The 11,507-nt window shown below is 33.5% G+C and overlaps 1 non-coding gene across 1 annotated transcript; it reads right to left on the bottom strand.

Annotated features, from left to right (window-relative positions):
• Positions 1 to 2,372: 2,372 nt before the first annotated feature.
• On the bottom strand, positions 2,373 to 2,445 carry Trnam-cau. The gene has a single exon. It is a non-coding gene; the product is annotated as a tRNA-Met (tRNA).
• Between the last annotated feature and the right edge of the window lie 9,062 nt (positions 2,446 to 11,507).

Here is an 11,507-nt window from a genome sequence, read left to right on the forward strand (position 1 = left end):
GGAGGGATCGGGCTGAAATATGGCACCCAGATAGATGTAATGACGTAGCCACGCGCTATGAAACGATTTTGACAATACTACCCGCATGGGGATAAAATAGAAAAGAAAGTTGTTATAATTATGTTCAAACGTGTTAAATTAATTGCTTTATATGATTAATATAGTGGAAAGTACAATGAACTTAAAAAAAGGAAAATAAAAGCGTATAAATCATTTTGAATACACGTAGTCAAATATAACAAGGGAATGTAAAGACAATTCATAATCAGAAAAGTCGAGGTACAAGTTTCTAGATTTTTTTTTTAATTTAAGATTAGGCAAGCATTTGACCATCGCTTCGCCTGATGGAAAGCGACAAGCGAGGTCTAGGATGGAGCACACTTACCCAATAAATGCCTATTCACAAGAAATTTGTACCGTTTATCTCTTGCGTGTAAAAACATTATTGCAATAATTTATTTGATATATATACGTACTTATATACTTATTGTACAAGAGCCACAAAATAGAGGAATTGACGGCAGTGTTAAATGTATTTGTACTCTGTTTTAATGCTATATTATCTGCGAAATTTAATTTTAGTTTATTTTCTGAAAGAAAAAACGGCATCTTACTATAGGAAAGTAAAATTAAAGAGTATATTATACATTTGTTTAAAGAAAATGCTACGAGGTGGGCAGTAAAAATAAGAGCTTTTAAATTTTTGATGCAGCACAATTTTGATAATATAATGGTTATTGAGTTTCGTTTGATTACAAAAACATTTATGTTGTAAATGATTAGTTGATAGTTATTAAAAACTTTAAATCCAATAGTTTATACGCAACGCAATATTATAGGAAATCAAATACAAAAATGTTGTGTTTATTTTTTTATATACCTATTGCGTTACGTTTAGTCGCCATCAAAAGTATATTTAAAGCTTTAAAATGTTTACTGAAAACAGACAATTATATGTTTAGTGAAAAAAAATTTTTTTCAGTTAGCATAGACTAAAAATACTCATTAAATAACTTTCATACATCGCAATATTGCAGGCTTCATACTTGGCTCTGCTCCAAATTACTCGATAATTACAACTTATAGTTTGATAATGATACCACTGCAAGGAGCATTGAGCAAGCAGTGAGCGTGGAAACTAAATAATTGTTCCTAAAGAAGCTTTGTTTAAATTTGAAATGATATTCCTATCTATGTTCGCATTCTGTTTGTACTCAATATTTCTGTATTTTTATTTCGCTTCCTCAATATACACAAAGAACACGTAGTACGTACAGATATAGTCAACAATCTAATCTATACTAATATTATAAAGCTGAAGAGTTTGTTTGTTTGAACTAACCTAAGGAACTATTGGTCCGATTTGGAAAATTATTTTAGGGGTAGATAGCTCATTTATTGAGGAAGGCTATAGGCTATATATATGTACCACGGGCGAAGCCGGCGCGGACTGCTAGTATACTATAACTAAACTAGAGCGTGCATCCGAGCTGGTGGTTCGCCTGCTGGTAAGCGATCACCAGCGCCAATGAACATTTGCAGACTCAGGGTCTGCAAATGCGTTAGCATTGTAATAGTGCGTTTAGGAAAGGACGACGACAGGAAAACGAAAAGGACGTGTAAGGGTAAGGAAAAGGATATTAATAAGGGCCTCGTTGTATCCACTGATATTACCAACGATTATTGTAGATTTATAATGTAAGATATGTAATTTATTGTCTTTTCGCTGTCGAAATATCAGAATTACTAAAACATGCTTAATTATTACGAAGAAAATTCATAAGGCACTTCATACAAAAGGTCATCGGTTCAGATAGTTATGATTTATTAATATGTTCCTTTAACCTTTCACTCTAGTTTAGAGAAAGTATGAAAGTACATTTATTATTAACTTGCTTTTTCCCGCGGCTTAGCACGCGTTTATTTCAGAGTAGTTTAATAGATGTTATTATACATATGAAATTTCCTTTTGAATCACTCTATCTATCAAAGAACCATCAAAATCCGTACTGTAGTTTTATAGATCAAAGCATACATTAGACACGGAAAACAACTTTGCTTTATACTATGTAGTGATGATTTCGATTTCATTAAGAGTACTTAAACAATATAAAGTCGATTGTGAATTTATGTCCAGGTCTTTAAAGGAACAGTTCTGTTGAATGTAAAATTTAAAATTCTTTCTTTCTTCTTTTTCTTTAAAAAGCATTACTTATAGATATCTGCTTGACCTTACTTCATCTTTACGCAAAGAAATGTCTATTCTTAACGAATATTATAATGAGTTTTCTATAGCTAAAATCATTTTAAAAGCAGGAATATATAATAATGATTTTAGATCGAAGTTATAAAAAATTGGATATTAAAAATATTGCCCCGGGTGAGGCTCGAACTCACGACCTTAAGATTATGAGACTTACGCGCTGCCTACTGCGCCACCGAGGCTTGAGAAGATGCAATAAAAATATAAACACATAAGCCATTTCTCACAATCATTTATGTGTTTTATTGAACGCTTACAGATAAATTATATACAAAGACATGATTAAATAGCCATTAATATCAGGTACATAAAATTTGTTGATAATTTGTTAAGTGGTTTAGGCCATACATATACATACATATACATACATATACATACATAAAATTTGTATTATGTGACTTATAGTCATACCAAAATACAACTCCAAAAACCATATACATACATACATATAAAGTTACTATCGCATTTATAATATCGTAAACAAACGAAACTTAAATGCACACTTAATCCCTCTTTAAAAATGCAATATTTCAAGTTATTATTTCAAAGGATCAACTTGCACCTGAGGCTAAGTGAAGATTATTTCAACTTGTTACGTCTGACTGTTTCAATTCAGACGGTTTTAACCTGTTTTTATAAAAAATTCACATTTTAAAAGGTTAAAGTTGTTAGTCTTAATGCAGACATTTAAAACGAACTAAAATTAAAGGCTTTATTATTTACTTTGCTACCAGTATTTTTGTTTTAAAAACAAAACTTCTCTCGAATGTGGCTATGTTTTTAAATCGAATTAATGAGACGAAATCTAATCTCTATTTTGACATTACAAATTAAAATGTTAAATGTATGTGATATAGCTAGTACAACACGTATTGGGACAGATTGTTGGATTATGATCTAGCTCTTAGGCCTGTGTCCCTGCAGTGAGAACAAACCGGCTAATGATGACATTATTATACAAAAATATGCCAAATCACGAATTTTACATTTGCAATTGTTAATTTCCTAAAACCCACGCAAGACCGGCTCTTTAATTATAATCAACGTTATGCGTCCGTAAATTATATAATTCATCGTTTTTAGGGGAATATAAGGGCTACAATGACGCACGCACACATTATAACATCAACGAATCAACGGTCTCGCCCCAGTTGTGTTGTGTTGATACACAGGGCCATACGCCCACATGCATACGTAGTATGCTCATTGAAGTAAAAATAAGCGATTTACTAAAAATCCGTCACCTTAAATGTATACTCGCGTTAAATGAAACGTAACAAGACTAAATATAATCTTAATTATTAAAATGTTATCAAGCTGAAACTTAAATCGCAAAAACAACTATAGATCTCCCAACGCGTGTACGAAACAATGTTTTTTTCATTCGTGAATTCATACTTTTACAGCCGCTTCGCGCGCTTCAAAAAGATTGGTGCAGCGGGAAAAATGTGGAACACTTCTTGCTATATTTATGAAGAATACACACGCTCGCAGATTCGTTTTAAAATTTCCATCCGCGTGCGCCCCTGGTGTTTTTACAAGTTAAAATACAAAGTTTGCTATGAAATGGAAAATAAACATGAAATATTTTTAAAAACGTGATGCACGTATCTGTCATTGATTTCTTCTTTTTTTTTTTGTTTGTTTTATATTCCTGTTCTAATGGTAAAATGAGTCTTCTTTATATATAGTGATGATACTTATGAGACAGATGAAGATACTTATGTTAAAAAATAACTTTTGTTAACGTCTTTTCGTAATATATCCGAAAGGGAGCCTGGCAACCCCCTATAACCTGGCTATAACTCAGGCTATGTAGTCTATTTCAGGCTCTATATAGTCTCTCACAATGTTATCCCCTACCATCTAATCTGTATTATTAAGATTCTGAAACTCACGTATGTTGTGAAGAGTTAATAAAGATGATTTTCCTATTATTATTATCGGACCACGAGTGAGGTAAAATGAGATAACGTAATCGATAACTTATTCGCTTGTATGGAATTAAGTCTAGTGCAATAATAAACGAGAATCATCATCATCAGCCCACACACGTTCCTACTGCTGGGACACAGGCCTCCTATAAGGGTTCAGGCCATAATCCACCACGCTGGCCAAGTGCGGGTTGGCAGATGTCACATGTGGTCGAACTTTTGATTCTTGGACACGCTGGTTTTCTCACGATGTTTTCCTTCACCGTTTTAAGCAGTGGTGATATTGTCCACATGTGCAGATAAATTGAAAAATCAATTTATTTCCTGCACGCTCGCCCGGTCTCTACCCCGACTTATCGATTTTTGAAGTCCGAGGTTCTCACCACTAAGCCACCACTACTTTTAACTGCTTTTAAACGAGAATAATATTTATAAATGTTGCTGGGATATCAAAGAATGGACAATATAAGACAATGTGAACTTTTAAAGTTAGAAACCTTTATATACAAATTGATAACAAAATATTAAATTTTCAAATAATGATTCTCAATAAAATATTATGAATAACCAGGTGCTTAACGAAAAGACTACAAATTTTCATAGATGAGAAGATACCTACAAGATTTTTTTATGTGATAGTTGGCAAAGAGGATGGTGTGTCGCCTGATGGCAACCAGCACCGCCCTTACACATTTACAATGGAGTGAATTAAAGAAAAGACTAGTCTCCTAGTCTTTAGGTTAGGAAAATAACACAGATCTTCAGTTCCCCCAATCACAGAACGAAACACAGTAGCACGCTAGTATTTCAAGCCGATCGCCTGTGCGGGCACACTTAAAAGACAGCATTAAAGTTATTTATTCTGATGATCGATTACAAAGTGCTAAAGAAGTAGGTAAAACAATTGGATGTTATCCAATGATTGTATATTATTTCGATACGATTCTATTTACTCAAGCTATTTGTTTAGGCGGTGCTGGTATTATGAGGTGCGTGTGAAAACATCGTGCCTATGGATTTATTGCTTTTCCCATAACCCGTGCTGTGATCACTTTGTCTGTCCTACTTCTATGATTAATGTAAAACGTTATGACCATAGTTAACCTTACTAACATTATAAACGGGAACGTTGGATGTATGTATGTTTGTTCCTCTTTCACACGAAATCCACTCAACGCAATGTATCAGAATAACTCATAGGCTAATAAGTAATAATATTATAATGTTATCTAATGAGAATACAAAGGTCGAAAATCAAAAGTTTTTCTATGATATAGAGAAAATCGATTTTTCTAGCAATTAATTAACGTTATATTGATTATTCTTAAGACATTATTATTTTAATCATAATTAAAAATAGACAAAGTAGTCTTTCTTCAGTCAATGCGTTATTTAGTACGTGCATTGTAAGATCCACATAAAATAATGTATCGAGATAATTAATTAAACACATCGACTAATTAAATACATCGATATCAGGAAACGCATTGAAGCCTTAATTTCTTTTCTATTAAAAAAATTAAAGCACATTCTTACTTTTTATAAAAAAAAATTAAATCTAAACATTTTTCCTTCTATCAAAATTGTTGACTATAACACGAAATAGAGTAATTATCAAGTAAAAAATTAAAACATATTCGGAGATCAAAATAACACCTAAATATTGCCTGAAGCCATCAAAACCTGCGTTTTGCCGCGTATTTATTAATTGGATGCTCTAAAAAGCTGGTGCCTGTGAAAATTCTCTGTCCCACTTTCCGACCGTTAACGTGAAAATATTTAAAGAGAAATGAGTCGGTTTGATTACACAGGGCTCAATGTAAAGGCACTTAAATGCGATTTGGAAAATTCACAAAGGAAACCTTACAGTGCTTTGTAATGTAGCTAGTGTGTTAGACTAGATATACACCCGCCGTTTCTAGCGTGGACAGTAAATTTTCTACTATTTTCAAAGATGCAGTATGGCATTTTTAAGAGAGCTAAGCGAAGATGTCTAGTCGAGTATTAAATAAAAAACTTCTATTTTATATCTAATGTCATTTAATGACGCATTCGGGAATTTATTGTTTTATTCACTTACATTTATGGATTACTTCACCGCTAATTATTTTCACAGTGTACCCTATAAGGTGAACCTAATATTGTTCTATCACCATAAGTTTTTGTCAAAATCGGCCCAGTGGTTTTTACGTGACAGACAAATCGCAAACAGATAAAAAAATATTAACCATCGTTTTGGGGTTTATAAAACATACATATTGCAAAGAATGTACAGAAATAGCTTGGCAACTCTTTAATTATATTCTCAATCAAAAATATTCCGGGAAAATAGAAGTTATTACCACCACCACACGCGCCTTCATGAATTCTTTCACATGAACAGTTTTCAAGAGAAAACCAATCTCAGTTTCTGAACTATCATAAAGAAATGTCCTCGACACGCACTTAAGAATTTACGAACAACGCAACTATGGTGGGCTGTAAAAGTTTTTCTGGGTAGCCATATTGTTAAGCTCTTTCAGACACTGCAGTGTGTTGCTTGTTTATTTAGAATTTTGTATTGTCCTAACGATTGTAGATGAATCCGCAGGAAACAACAAGTATTTCTACAGCATCATGTGTCATCATTACACTAGCTGCGCTCCGCGGGTTCACCCGCGTAAGTCTGTATTTAGCAGAAATATTGAGATAAAAATGCCTGTTTTATTTGCGTTGTCCAGCTATCTTCGTACCAAATTTCATTGCAATCGGTTCAGCAGTTTTTGCTTGAAAGAGTAACAAATATAGGACACATATCCTCACAAACTTTCGCATTTATAATGTAAGTAGGATATTATGCTACATCACTGCATCATCAATGTATCCCTATTCATGATGACGATGTCTGTGATACATATTTATACATAGGTATAAAAATATCTTAGTTACACCGGTTGAACAGATTTTAATTATTTTGTGCTTTGCTAGATTCGTCTGCGCATAAATTAGGATAACGATCACTTAAAATTTCGAAAAATTTACAAATGCAGCAGCATAAATATATTTCAAGCATTCGCAATATATTGTGAAGTAAAAAATAAATAAACCAACTATTGGCTGACAATTCCTTACCAGTTTCGTTGTCACGCATACAAAGAAATAATTAAAACACGTGTATTAAAGCATACCAGTTACGCGGGTGCTGCACGCTAGCCTATAAAAGTGAGCTTATCTCGTTTTTATTCAAAACTAGCTGCGCCCCGCGGTTTCACCCGCGTAAGTCCGTATCCCGTAGGAATATCGGGATAAAAAGTTGCCTATATGTTATTCCAGTTGTCCAGTTATCTACGTACCAAATTTCATTGCAATCGGTTCATTAGTTTTTGTGTGAAAGAGTAACAAACATCCATACTTAAAACTTTCACGTTTATAATATTAGTAGGATACAATGTAATTAATCGTGTAGAAATTGTTAAAACTGTAGGTTATTATTAATTAGTTCACAAGAGATTTAAAAACAGACTAAATTTAAATGCTCATTGGAACCTACGCTTTTATTTCTACTAGCGGTTCGCTTCGGCTTCGCCCGTGGTAAATATATAGCCTATAGCCGTCCTCGATAAATGGGCTATCTAACACTGAAATAATTTTTCAAATCGGACCAGTAGTTTCTCAGATTAGTGCGTTCAAACAAACAAACTCTTCAGCTTTATATTAGTATAGATTTCGAAAATAAAAAGTTACATCCCACTTGGTTCATGTTTTATCCGAATAATGTCACGGAAAATTTTGTTAATTTTTTAACAAAGCGTGAAAATATTCGTGTGAAACAACCTTAAGAAATATTTTATATATTGTACACAAACTTAACTGTATAAATTGTTTATTTGGAGCGTAAATATTAAATATCCTCTCGATATAATATCATGATTCAATCTTCTTCTTAATATATATAAATCTCGTGTCACAATGTTTGTCCTCTATGGACTCCTAAACCACTTAACCGATTATAATAAAATTCGCACACCATGTGCATTTTGATCCAACTTGAGAGATAAGTTAGTTTAAATAATTTTAATTATGATAAATGACAACCCGGGCGGAGCCGGGGCGTGCAGCTAGTATATATATATATATATATAGAAGAAAGTAATGTTGTTACAACATTTATAACTTAAGATCGGATTAACCGATTTGACTAAAAAATTTGTGTAGAAGTAGCGTGGAACCAGGAGACGGACAAAGGTAAGCTTTCATCCCGGAAATCCTACGGGAACGGTAACATGCGAAGAAGTTGTTTCTGCGACTATGCGGGCAGAACCGCGGGCCTAAAACGATATTTAAGTGTTAATTTTATCATCGTTATTTATAGTATTATACTAGCTGCATCCAGCAAACGCTGTTCTGCCTTACTCGTATCGTTTAGGGGTATGAAAAATAGATGTTGGCCGATTCTCATAGATACCGGATAAGTACAAAAAATTTCATCAAAATCGGTCAATCCGTTTCGGAGGAGTATGGCAACGAAAACTGTGACACGAGAATTTTATATATATAGATATATTTTTAAAGATTTTTAGAATTATGTGAAAGGAAATTGGAATAAAAATTATCTGTTAGAAGAAGTACTAAAATTTGATTTAAGTTTTAAAATCTTAAGTCATTTTCACTACTTTCAACTATTTGAAAAAATCAAAATGGATTCAATATTTATTAAAATTGGAAAAGTTATGCTAAAAAGTTACATAAACATAAGAATTAAGATAATTTTTTTTTGTATGTCATAGCGGGCAACTGAGCTTGTGGACGCAAAAGTGCCTCTACGAATGCGCTGCCCGCTTTTTTGGGGTAAGGGAAAAGGAAAGGATTAGCGACTGGAAAGAAGGAATGGTCTGGGACGGGTGAGGAAAAGGAAGCGGGTCTCCGGCTCCCCCACTCACCGTACGAAACACAGTGGCATGCCACTATTTCACGCCGGTTTTCTGTGGGGGTGTGGTACTTCCCCGGTGCGAGCTGGCCCATTTTGTACCGAAGCGTGCTCGACTACCACAATAAGCCCTTCTGCATTTAAGCTGAAGGAATGATCCTGGTGCGTTTCTTTGGAGATCCGAGGATCCCTGCTATTATGGTTTTAGGTCACCTGGGAGTTTTAATGGGTAGAAATCCCACATGCTCTCCTTTTACCCCAAAGCTATTTTGAACATTTCACTTTTGACAAAAAGCTGAAGGAATGATATTTTTAAGGATATCATTTGATTAGATTAAAAGCGGCCAACATTGTTAAAAACCGTTAAAATAATACAAGACTCTTAGTATTTCTATATTACTAATAGTTGAGAAAACGTATTAATACAATTGATGTATTTAGGTCATATGATAAAATTCACAGATACAATTAGCTTCCGCCTCATTATCTAGCTCATTTCCAAAAAAAAAAAAAACCTAAGCTACAAATTGAAAACTTTCAGCGTTTTGTTGAAACGTTTAAAAAGTAAATTACGTATTTGAGAAGTTTTAAAATAACAAGGGTACATAATAACCGAAGTTATAAAATTATTTTCGTAGCGTTTCACAAAATTATAGGCGTCCCAAATCAAATAAACAGCGGAATGATGCAAATCTTGTGAAAGACGCGTAATTTCGCCGTAAATATTCGCACGAAATTAGTTCACCAAGTTTTATCAGATTCTAAGTCGCCGCACGAAAAAACAGACGCAATAAATGTTGAATAATGGACCTACTTTTAATATTTACTGAGTGTTCGAAAACAACAATGTTATTAAGTAGCTAAAGAGAAAAGAAACTCACTTTTGGGGTGCGGCCATGATGCATTTTTTGTTTGTTCGCTTCATCACTTTTCATGGGTTTAAGAATAATGTTCTAACAGGCTGTAGCGTTATTTCTACTTTAGATAAAGATGATTTTTGAAAGTTCCATTAAATTACTAGCTGTTTGCCCCGAGTTCGTCGAAAAAAATAGCCTGCACTAATAAATAAAGATGTAGAAGAAGTTAGTGGTCATAAGTCGATGATTCGCCTGATAGTAAGAGACCACCACCGCCCATGAACAATTTCTGAGGTTTCTGATGCGTTGTTCGCTTTTATGGGATAAAATATAAGGAAATATACATAGAGTAAAAATATCTTTAAAAAAAATTTAATATTACCCTAATCCCTGATCTTATGTGGGAGTGAGATTCCTTCCTAGGTGAACACTGGCCCAATTCAGCCATATGTGACTACCCAAGCAAATCATATTATAAGCGTGAAAAATAAAAGATGAAAGCAATTATATATATTAGATACCAACTATAAATAATAACTAATACTAGAAATAGTACGAGCAATAGCTGCCTGTCTGACGTAATGAAAATATATTGCAGTGTAATAATGATGTTGTATTTATTACGTTCGACTTTCATACTACAAATAGATCTTACGCTATAGTTCTCGGAAAGTAATTTTTTATATACCGTAAAATATATCTTGCAAGTGCTTGTGAATTTTTATGCTATCTGTCGTCATAAGATTTCAAAACATTATAATATTCTTCAATAATCTTGCTATAAAGAGTTAATTCTTGTATTATCTAGATATTTTTTTTACATTAGAAAGATGCATTGTTTCGAGTAATAGGCTGTGATTTGTTTTATTCATTCGATCCGAGTACAGCCAGGTCAAGCAGCTAGTTAATAAAACAGGATATTTCCACACATTCTTGAAAAAACAGATTCCTTTCTTCACACAGACCCCATGTCAAACCGATTCTATACGATCAGGTCCATTGTTTACATTGAAAGCCATCTACCACAGCGACCGAAACCTATTAGCTATACATTGAACCGTTCACATCGAACTTTTTGCGCCACATTCTAGCCATGCGAGTAATGTATACACAACGACTGAATAATAACATACAATAGCGTTGAAAAGAAATCAGTTATGCCGTGATTGATCATCACTTCCTACTTGGGACGGTGATCACAGATAAGGGAAAACATAAAGGCAGATTAATGTGATTTGCAGTTCACTCGTGTTATCGTTAACGTATGAGCGAATGCGATAAGATTTGAGAAAGAATAATCGCCTGTCTGATTTAGTTAATCATGAAAATGGTTGAACATTTGACGCTCATTTAAATGGAATACACGTTCACGTAGGTATCGTTTCGTTTGAATGGGAGACGTAATACGAAATAATATGGATGTGATGTTCTAGAATATCTTGGTAAAGGAATCAGTTATTTAATACATTTTTACGATTTTATTGTTACAAATATGCGTTGTACACATAAATTCATAATGATTACAAAGTTTAGAATTGAGAAATGCA

Source organism: Zerene cesonia, chromosome 26 (genome assembly GCF_012273895.1).
Source record: "Zerene cesonia ecotype Mississippi chromosome 26, Zerene_cesonia_1.1, whole genome shotgun sequence".
Lineage (NCBI taxonomy): Eukaryota > Metazoa > Arthropoda > Insecta > Lepidoptera > Pieridae > Zerene > Zerene cesonia.